This window comes from Salvia hispanica, chromosome 6 (assembly GCF_029641045.1).
Source record: "Salvia hispanica isolate PSC_SH4W2 chromosome 6, Shi_PSC_v1, whole genome shotgun sequence".
NCBI lineage: Eukaryota > Viridiplantae > Streptophyta > Magnoliopsida > Lamiales > Lamiaceae > Salvia > Salvia hispanica.
In genome coordinates this window covers 44,002,078-44,010,934 of record NC_142697.1, presented here as the reverse complement: position 1 = coordinate 44,010,934, position 8,857 = coordinate 44,002,078, and the positions used below count along the sequence as shown (strand labels likewise).

Here is an 8,857-nt window from a genome sequence, read left to right as displayed (position 1 = left end):
ATCGAGTGAATCTAATAATTGGGTAAGAAGAGGCTATCTTGACGAACTGACAGATTGGCTAGGTAGAGGAAGGGAAAGGGTGCAGCCTGTTGGATTGAGGTATCTTACCACTGGGACATCGACAAACTTGATGAAAATTCGATTACATATGGTATTAATGTACAAAATTTTGGGGGTACAGTTGTACCCCCTTGTACCAACGTGTATACGCCACTGTGAATCGGGACTTCTATTTATTGAGGATTGAAATTGAAAACGAGACTCCTATTCACGGACGGAGAAAATATATATATTAGTTCTACTATTATACAACGTGACTTGCAAATTTAGTATAAATTGCAAAAGTGCACTCTCGACAAAGATTTTAGTAATTTATTTGAGACATGTTTCATTTCAACTTTAAACCTTTTTTGGTTATTTTCATCTCTCTCTTCTCCTATTTCTCTATTTTCATTTCATTTGACTTATGTTTTATGTTTAATTGATATTTAACTGATGATTAAAAAATGAATTCATATTTTATTCTATTTATATTTTAGAAATATATAAATTTAATTATTTAATACGGAGTAATTTTTTTCTGATAAGTTTTCTAATTTTAAACAAATAAACATTTGAATAAAAACAAATATTTTAAAGATTATCATAAAATTATAAGATCGTCTAGAATTTAACACTAGTACCATCCATTTCTTAAATTGTGGTTTGAGTGTTTGTTCATCCTCTATTTATAAATCCTACTAGTAAATTTTAAACCTATGTCAAACTTAACTATGTTACTAAGTGATTTGTATAAAAAGCTATTAAATATCTACTAATTATTCCATAGTCTTGTTCAAAATGACACATGCATGTTTAAATACGAAATAATATACTTCTTCGGTCCATTATGATTTGTCGCCATTTGACCCGACTGAGGTATAGCGGCAAGAGCGGGGTGGAACCAAAGAGACTATGGACCTACTCGAGATCGTTTCTACGACACGGGGTTGGCGTTAGCCACCATGCCTTAAGCACTTGAACATGGACCTAAATACTAAAGTGGAAAACTTTGAAGGCATGAAAACCGAGCTTGAGAGCTTAAGCTAATCTAACTAAGAGAGGATGAGTGGAAGAGAGTTTTGAAAGCTTCAAGAGAAACAATAGACTGAAATTAGAGACTTGGCATAGAATTTTCTAAACTAATGACAACTTGAAACAAAGAAACTGCTTGAGATCATTTTGGAATTACGAGAACGAAAACAGAGATTTGAGAAATTTGTGAGCTTGAAACAGGAAATAGATCAGGATAGTTGCTAGAGAATATAGTAGATACTATAAAACATATACCTAATCTAACTACAGAAAATGCCAAATAAATTTTGGGGTGAGCAACGTCCCCATTATGCTCAACAGTAGCTTCTGGTTCGCCTAACCCATGGCTGAATAGTGCTAACTTCAAATTTAGATGGGTCCGGTGTGGTGTGTCTTGGATCGTGAATGTTCAGGGTGAATTCTGTGTCGCTCCCAAAATGAGCTAGGTCTTCATTTCCTCTGTTTAATGACTGTTATGCCCCTTCTTGTAATGTAATGAAGCTGAATTGCTTGCCCACTTTGGTATTTCCTTTTGCTCACCAATAGGAAAGTGACACCTCTTGTCTTTCATTTGCAAATCAATCCTCCATATTGTAGTAATTGCACTTTGGCTATATTTGTCTTTTTCATGCTTTTTCACTCCACATTTGCCTATCATTGCTCACTCATGCCTCCACTTCTATTTCTCTCATTTTCTACACAAAAACATACAAAAAGTGTATATTAAATCCAATTTAAGCTCAAAATGATCCAAAATAAAGTGCAGAACATACGAGCGATCACCAACACAGATTTTAAGAAATATAATCGAAAGTGAGTTAAAAAAGTTAGTGACATATAGATCCTACTTTTATACACGTATTAGTTTTTTCATGGTTTATCTCATGGTTTAATAAAAGTTAGTGAAATAATATAAAATCAAAGTGATTTTTTTTCATGGTTTTATCTCATACTCCTACTATATAATTAGACTCAATATATGATTTTGATATTCAGAATTTAATGAATAAAATTAACACTTATTAATAAGAAACTTATACTAGAAAAACTATGGATATTGCCATCTAATATCATGAAACTTTCAAAAAGTTAGGGTTTTCCCACGAACTTTAAAATTGGCAAATAATATCACGAACTTTACTCCGGATTTGTTTTTTTCCCATAAATGAAAAATTCACGTTGTTTTAATAGATTGAAGAATAATTTTGAAGAGTGTGCTGCAAGAAAAACTATTTTCAAAGATTGAAAATCTTGAAGATCTCAAAATTGTTGTCGAGAAATTATGAAAACAAATCCGGATCATATTATTTGTGGGAATTTTTTCATTCGTGAGAAAAAACAAATCGGGGGTAAAGTTCGTTATATTATTTGCCAATTTTAAAGTTTGTGGGAAAAACCCACATTTTGAAAATTTCGTGATATTAAATGCCAATATATTCCTTTAATTTATTGTATTACTATATTCAATCAAATTTGAACCGCCTACCAAAAGTCAAACAGTAGGAATTTACGTAGTAATATATAAATAAATTAATGCGGCAAATTCTTCTCAAGATATTAAATATCCGTATAGTCCATAAATCATTTATTTAAAAATGAATTATTGTCAAGTCGTTTGTGACTGAAATGTATTAATCTTTATAAACTATTAGTATATATGTTAGCTTAGAGCATCCGCAATGGTTAATAGGCCAGTCATAGGCCAGCCATTCTCTCCTCTGCCACGTCAGCAACACTAAAAAAACCCCCTGCCACGTCAGATTTAGGCCAGCCATAGGCCAGCCGCAATAAAAACAATTCAAAATATACTACATTTACGGAATTAAAATTGCGATATACGGAATTAAATTTACGACACATATACGGGAAAAATAATCCATTCCATTAAAAAAAAAGTACAAAGATTTAAAAAAAAAAGTACATGATTTTTTTTTAAAAAAAAGGGCTTCAACACCCGAGCCCCGCCACTCTCTACTCCTCATCGCCGTCGCCGTCGCCCTCCTCGTCGCCGCCGCTGCCGCCACCCGTGGTATCTGAGCCCACGTCGGAACCCCCCAGCCGTGACCTCGCGATCTCTAAATCAGCACGCATGCTCTCGAGCATCTCGTAAAGAAACCTCTTCTCCGTGGGGTCAGTGGCGTTCTTCCACTCTCGGAAGACCTGTAACATCTGAGCCCGCGTTTGGTTACGCGAATGGAGAGTGTACTCGAGTGGGGCGGCTGGGAGGGCGGAGGACTGGACCTCGCGGGGCGATAGGGGGGATCCGCCCCTCGCAGCCCGCTACGCCCGCTTTTGTCCAATCGGGCGGGGGCGACCAGTAAATGAAGGAGGGGATGGAAACTCCTCAGCATCCGGGGGGAGGTCGTGGGATCCGCCGCTGCTGCCGCTGTAGTCGCCGCTATAGTTAAGTCGCTGCTTCTTCGGCCACCCAGCGTCGCACCCCGCCCGGAACTTCTCTGACTCCTTCAGCAACAAGAAGCACTCCCAGAAGGTGAACTCCTTATACTTCCCCTCCAAGGGGAACTGACTCACGGCTAACCTCCGGGCGTCGTCCTCAGTCTGCCCACTTTTGAGCTGACGGAGGGCGTTGGCGTACAAATTCGCAAAACGGCCCACCGCGGCCCTGGTGCGCTCCCACCCCTTCCGGACCTCCTCGTTGCTGAAGTCCTTCCCGTGCGGGCAGTGCCTCTTATAGGCAGCACTGATCTTCGCCCACATGTTGACGACCCGCTGGTTGTTCGCAACCAGTGGATCGTCGCACACCTCCAACCACCCCTTGGCCACCGCGGCGTACTCATCCTCCGTCCACTTCCTCCGGCCGGTGGCAGTGGGCTGCGATGACTCGCCGACCGCCTTGCCCTTCCCCTTCCCCCTCGTCTTCTTCCTCGGCGCGGCCGGCGTCGCTCGAACGGGAGTATCATCGTCCCCGAGATCAATCCCCATATCATGCAATGACAGAAGGTCATCGCCAGAGAACTGCGTCTCCACCGGGGTCGACGTGTGAGACGAAGCCGTCAAAAAATCAAACGAGGGCCGATATACCGCGTCCCCTCCCGGTGACCCCTGCACCCCCCCCGGCATCCCGGGATGCATACCGTGCGGCATCCCGGGATGCATACCGTGCGGCATCCCCCCCGGCATCCCCCCCTGCCACATCATCCCCGTCATCTGCTGCTGCATCTGGGGCATACCCCCCACCCGGGCGCTGACTGCCCGCCGCTCCCCTACCCGCCGCCCGGCATCCCCCACGGCATACCCCCCGGCATACCCCCCTGGTTCCCCCCCCATCGCCCCCCCGGCGCACCAGCCATCATCCCCATCATCTGATTCCAAGGGATGTTAAATCCCGGGCCCATCTGCCCCCATCCAGATCCCACGGGTACTGTGGGAGTCTGAGAGCCGCTCGTCGCCGGACTGGACTCGTTGTTGTGATCCATTACTCGATGATGCTCTTGAACAGAAAGTTAGAGAGCGAGAAAACTCGTTAAAACAAGTGGTGCAAATGAAAATGAAACGAAAATTGCGTTTATATATGATTTAAAAAAAAATTCAAAAATCGGCGCTGGCCGATCGGGCCTCCACAATGGCGGCTAGCCGATCGGCTAGCGTTTCGGCCAGCGACGAGCGATCGGCGAGCCCACGCCGATCCGCTCGCCGATTTTGCGCTGGCCGATTGCAATGGTTCGGCTAGCATCAATGCCGGCGTTTAGTATCTTCTTCGCATTTATTATAAGGGAAAAAGACGACAAATGTAAAGTCTCCTTAGGCTAATTAAAGACTTTCTAAATTGTGATAAGTTATTAACATATATAAATAAACAGTAAAAACCCCATATGCAGTCATATTAATGGGGACTGGCAAAGTTATTACTACTATAGAGAAGTTTTACATATGAAAATATATTTCTTTACAAAGAATAATTCGATATATTATATAGTCACTATAAAAGAGCCTTATATAAAAAAATTTGTTTTGTCTATTAAATACCTAATTTTATTTATTTGAAGGGCTATGATGATATTAAATAATACTCCCTCTGTTCCATAGTAATTGAGTCATTTTGCCATTTTGGTACGTTACATAGTAATAGAGTCATTTCCCTGTTTAGTAACAGTCAACACATTTTTTCACCCCTATTTTACCTTCTTACTTTTTTCTCTATTCATCGAATCTCTCTACTTTTTCATTTTCCACTTTATTCTCTCTTTACTTAACTCACCTAACACAATTTTTCTTAATCTCCGTCCCGAAAAGTTTCGCCTCCATTACTATACAACGGAAGGAGTAGTAGCTAATTTGATTTATTTGAAGGAGACTAGCATTGGCAGTGCTCGCAAACTCGTGCTCATGTGAAACCCGACTTTTTCGTAGTGCTATTTTTTCATTATAAGGTATACATATACATATCCAGTTGCATCAGATTTTACCCTTTTCTTTCGTTATGAAAGTCATAAATAATCTCGTTTGTAAATTATTTCAAAGTTCGTTACATATTTAAACATTTTACCTTCGCTACACTTATCATATGAACAAGTCTCACAAGGGAATTTTGAAGTGTATATTCATCCACATATTTATTGGAAAAATTTCTAACACTAAGACTTACATTACTAAAAAACTGCAATTTAAAACTACTGCCACCGTAGCCAACATGCCGTAGCCGCCGCCGGTGAATTGCCCGCCATGCCGGTGGGGCAAGTGCCGGCGGGGAAAGCGAGAGTCCTGCTTTTGAGGGAGATCTTCTTTTTCTTTGACAAAAAGGAACAATTTTTTTTTCTCTTACTTTATTCTCAGTTTAATTCTTTTCTTTTTTTCCTTTTGTACTTTATTATACATTTTTGGTCATCAACGTTAGCAAAGAAGAGAAGAGATTCCACCCAACTCATCTCCTTGCAATCATCTTTGGTCAATCCCAGCTCGGGAAACTGTTCTTCCATTATAGGGAAAAGGTCACGGGCCCCACCGAGGTACATCGACGTGAATGAGGCGGCGACTGTTAGGTTTCCGGTGGCCGGAGAGTTGGTAGTGTTTAGGAAGAGGCTGAGGAGGAGATTCTTGTCGACCTTGTCGGCCATGTGTTGCCATTTATCGACTAGCCTCCGCCGCTGAAGTGGCCACCGACTCCGACGGTGGGGCAGACGCCGGCGGGAAAGCGTGGGTTTTGCTTGTCCGGGAGATCGTGTAGTAGAGCTGGCCGAGGGTTGCACCGACCTCCACACGCGCGGTTTTCGCCTTCTCGTCGATTGTCATTGATCAGAAGTTTCTCATGTCGACGATGACGAAGAGGGCCGACGCGGAGGCGTAGGAGAGGCCTTCGTAGTCGACTTGAATATAACTCATATTAACACACAAAATAGATGCTGCATTATATTCATTACCAACCATCATATCGTACATAAAATACAATGAACATAGTTACAAACCAAACTAAAACACACACTATGCCATAATACAAACACAAATTCATAACACATGCAGCTTATTCATTAATTACGAATATCAGTCGATCCATATGTTTGTCTGAGATGTCTTTCGGTTTATATTTATGACTGACATAGGTGGAATACTTTGTTCGTTTCTAAAGAAGTTGTTCGGATCAACTTTGGTCTTCACACGAACCAATCTCTGAAAATTATTGTTGAAATATCGAAGCCCCCAAACACTAGCTTGTTCATAGCTCGTCTCACCCTCGATATTATTCCTCCCAATATCAAGATCTCTGTAGTTGATGTAGGCAGCCCTAGGAGACTTTGTCACATAACTCTCCAAGTAATCATACAATCTCCTTATCCAATCAAGATGGGCCTCTGATTGTTTAAGATTAGCCCACTCCACATTATATTCAATCATGAAATTGATGCCCCTCCGATGCGGAAATGGAGTTTCCGCCTCAGAGAAAGCATTGAACGCCCCGCCGTAGGGGCTAAACTGCATCTCCGAACCATCTTCTTCGATAAGGAATCTCCATATCCCTCTCAGCCCTTCTAACGGGAACGGAGTGCTGACGTAATCTGACTTCCCTTTGAAATACGTGAGGCCATGTGGAACTCTGTCTAGTAAAACATCAATGGGATGATCCTGGAGCCATGTGTAAAAGAGCACCGACTCAATCCAACTCATCTCAAGGCAGTCTTGTTCGGTCAATCCGAGCTCGGGAAATTCCCTCTGCATTATCTGCAGAAGATCCTGAGCCGGGCCGAGAAACAAGGCGGTGAAGGAAGCGGCGACCGTTCTATTTCCGGTCGTCGGGGAGATGTCGGGATGCAGGAAAATCCTGATTAGCAGTTCGTCCTCGATTTTGTCGGCCACGAATTGCCAGCGATGGACTAGCTCCGTCGCATTATCCTCCAAGCGTCTGGTGACGTTGAAAACCGTCACAATCTCTGGGACGGTTACCAACGTCACCTTAAATTCCAGAACAATCCCGAAGCTGGTACCTCCGCCGCCTCTGATAGCCCAGAACAGATCCTCGCCCATGTTTGACCGGTCAACGATCTCGCCGTCCGCGTTGACTATTCTTGCGTCGATGATGTGGTCCGCGGCGAGGGCGAATTTCCGTGACATCATGCCGAACCCGCCGCCGCTGAAGTGGCCGCCGACGCCGACGGTGGGGCAGGACCCCGCTGGAAAGGCGAGAGTCCGGCTTCGGAGGGCGAGCGTGTGGTAGAACTGGCCGAGCGTGGCGCCGGTTTGGACCCACGCGGTTTTGCCGTCGGCGGAGATGGTGACTGACCGGAAGTTGCGCATGTCGATGACGACGAAGGGGGTTTGGGAAGTGTAGGAGAGGCCTTCGTAGTCATGGCCGCCGCTTTTGGTTCTGATGGGAAGGTTGTGCTTCTTGGAGCAGTGAATGGCTGCTTGGATTTCCGACGCGTGGAACGGCGTGATGATGAGCTCTGGCCTCTCCGGCGCTGTGGCGGCGGGGCTGAGAAATTTATTTAGTAAGAGGAAAGCGTATGTGGCGTTTTGAGGGGTGTAAATTATATCAGTTGCTGAATTTAAGAGTTGGAATTCATGGATTATGCATTCGAGAAAATTGTGGTAGCCATGATTGTTGGATGAAGAAGCTCCGATGAGGAAGAGGTTTGTTAATATTAAGAGGAGGAATTTAACACCAGTACGATCCATTTCTTAACTTGTGCTTTGAGCGTTTGTTCATCTTCTATTTATAAATCCTACTAGCCAAATACTCCCTCTGTCCCATAATAGATGACACACTTAAGAATTGACACATGATTTTAGAAGAAGTTATTTTGTGTGTTAAGTGCAGAAAGAAAATAATATATTTATATTAATGTGAAAGAAAACTTTTTCCAAAAAAAGAAAATGTCACATCTTTTGTTGGACAAACTATAAAAGATAGTGTGACATCTATTTGGAAGGAGGGAATAATAAACTTATGTCGATCTTCAACTATAGTACTAAGTGATTTGTATAAAACACTATAAAATATCTACTAATTATTCCACAGTCTTATTCAAAATGACACATGTTTAAAATACCAAATAATATGCGTACTATAAAAGTTAAACACGTGTAAATAATAAAAAAAAATCATTACATGCTTATAATTAACCTAAGTGATATTTCTCACCCGTAGTAATAAATATCCATTACACATGGACATTATTTTTCATTTTGGTTTATTCCATAAAAATAATTCATAATTTCTATTTTTAGATAACTTTTTTCTTTATAATGAAATAACCAATTTTATTCTCCACTAATAATAGTTTAATCGATTTTTCTTTCTATTTCTCCAAAATATCAATATTTATTAGAC

The 8,857-nt window shown here is 42.0% G+C and overlaps 1 pseudogene; it reads right to left on the bottom strand.

The window, feature by feature from the left end:
- Positions 1-6,415: 6,415 nt before the first annotated feature.
- Positions 6,416-8,224, bottom strand: LOC125203256 (berberine bridge enzyme-like 18 pseudogene; annotated as a pseudogene).
- Between the last annotated feature and the right edge of the window lie 633 nt (positions 8,225-8,857).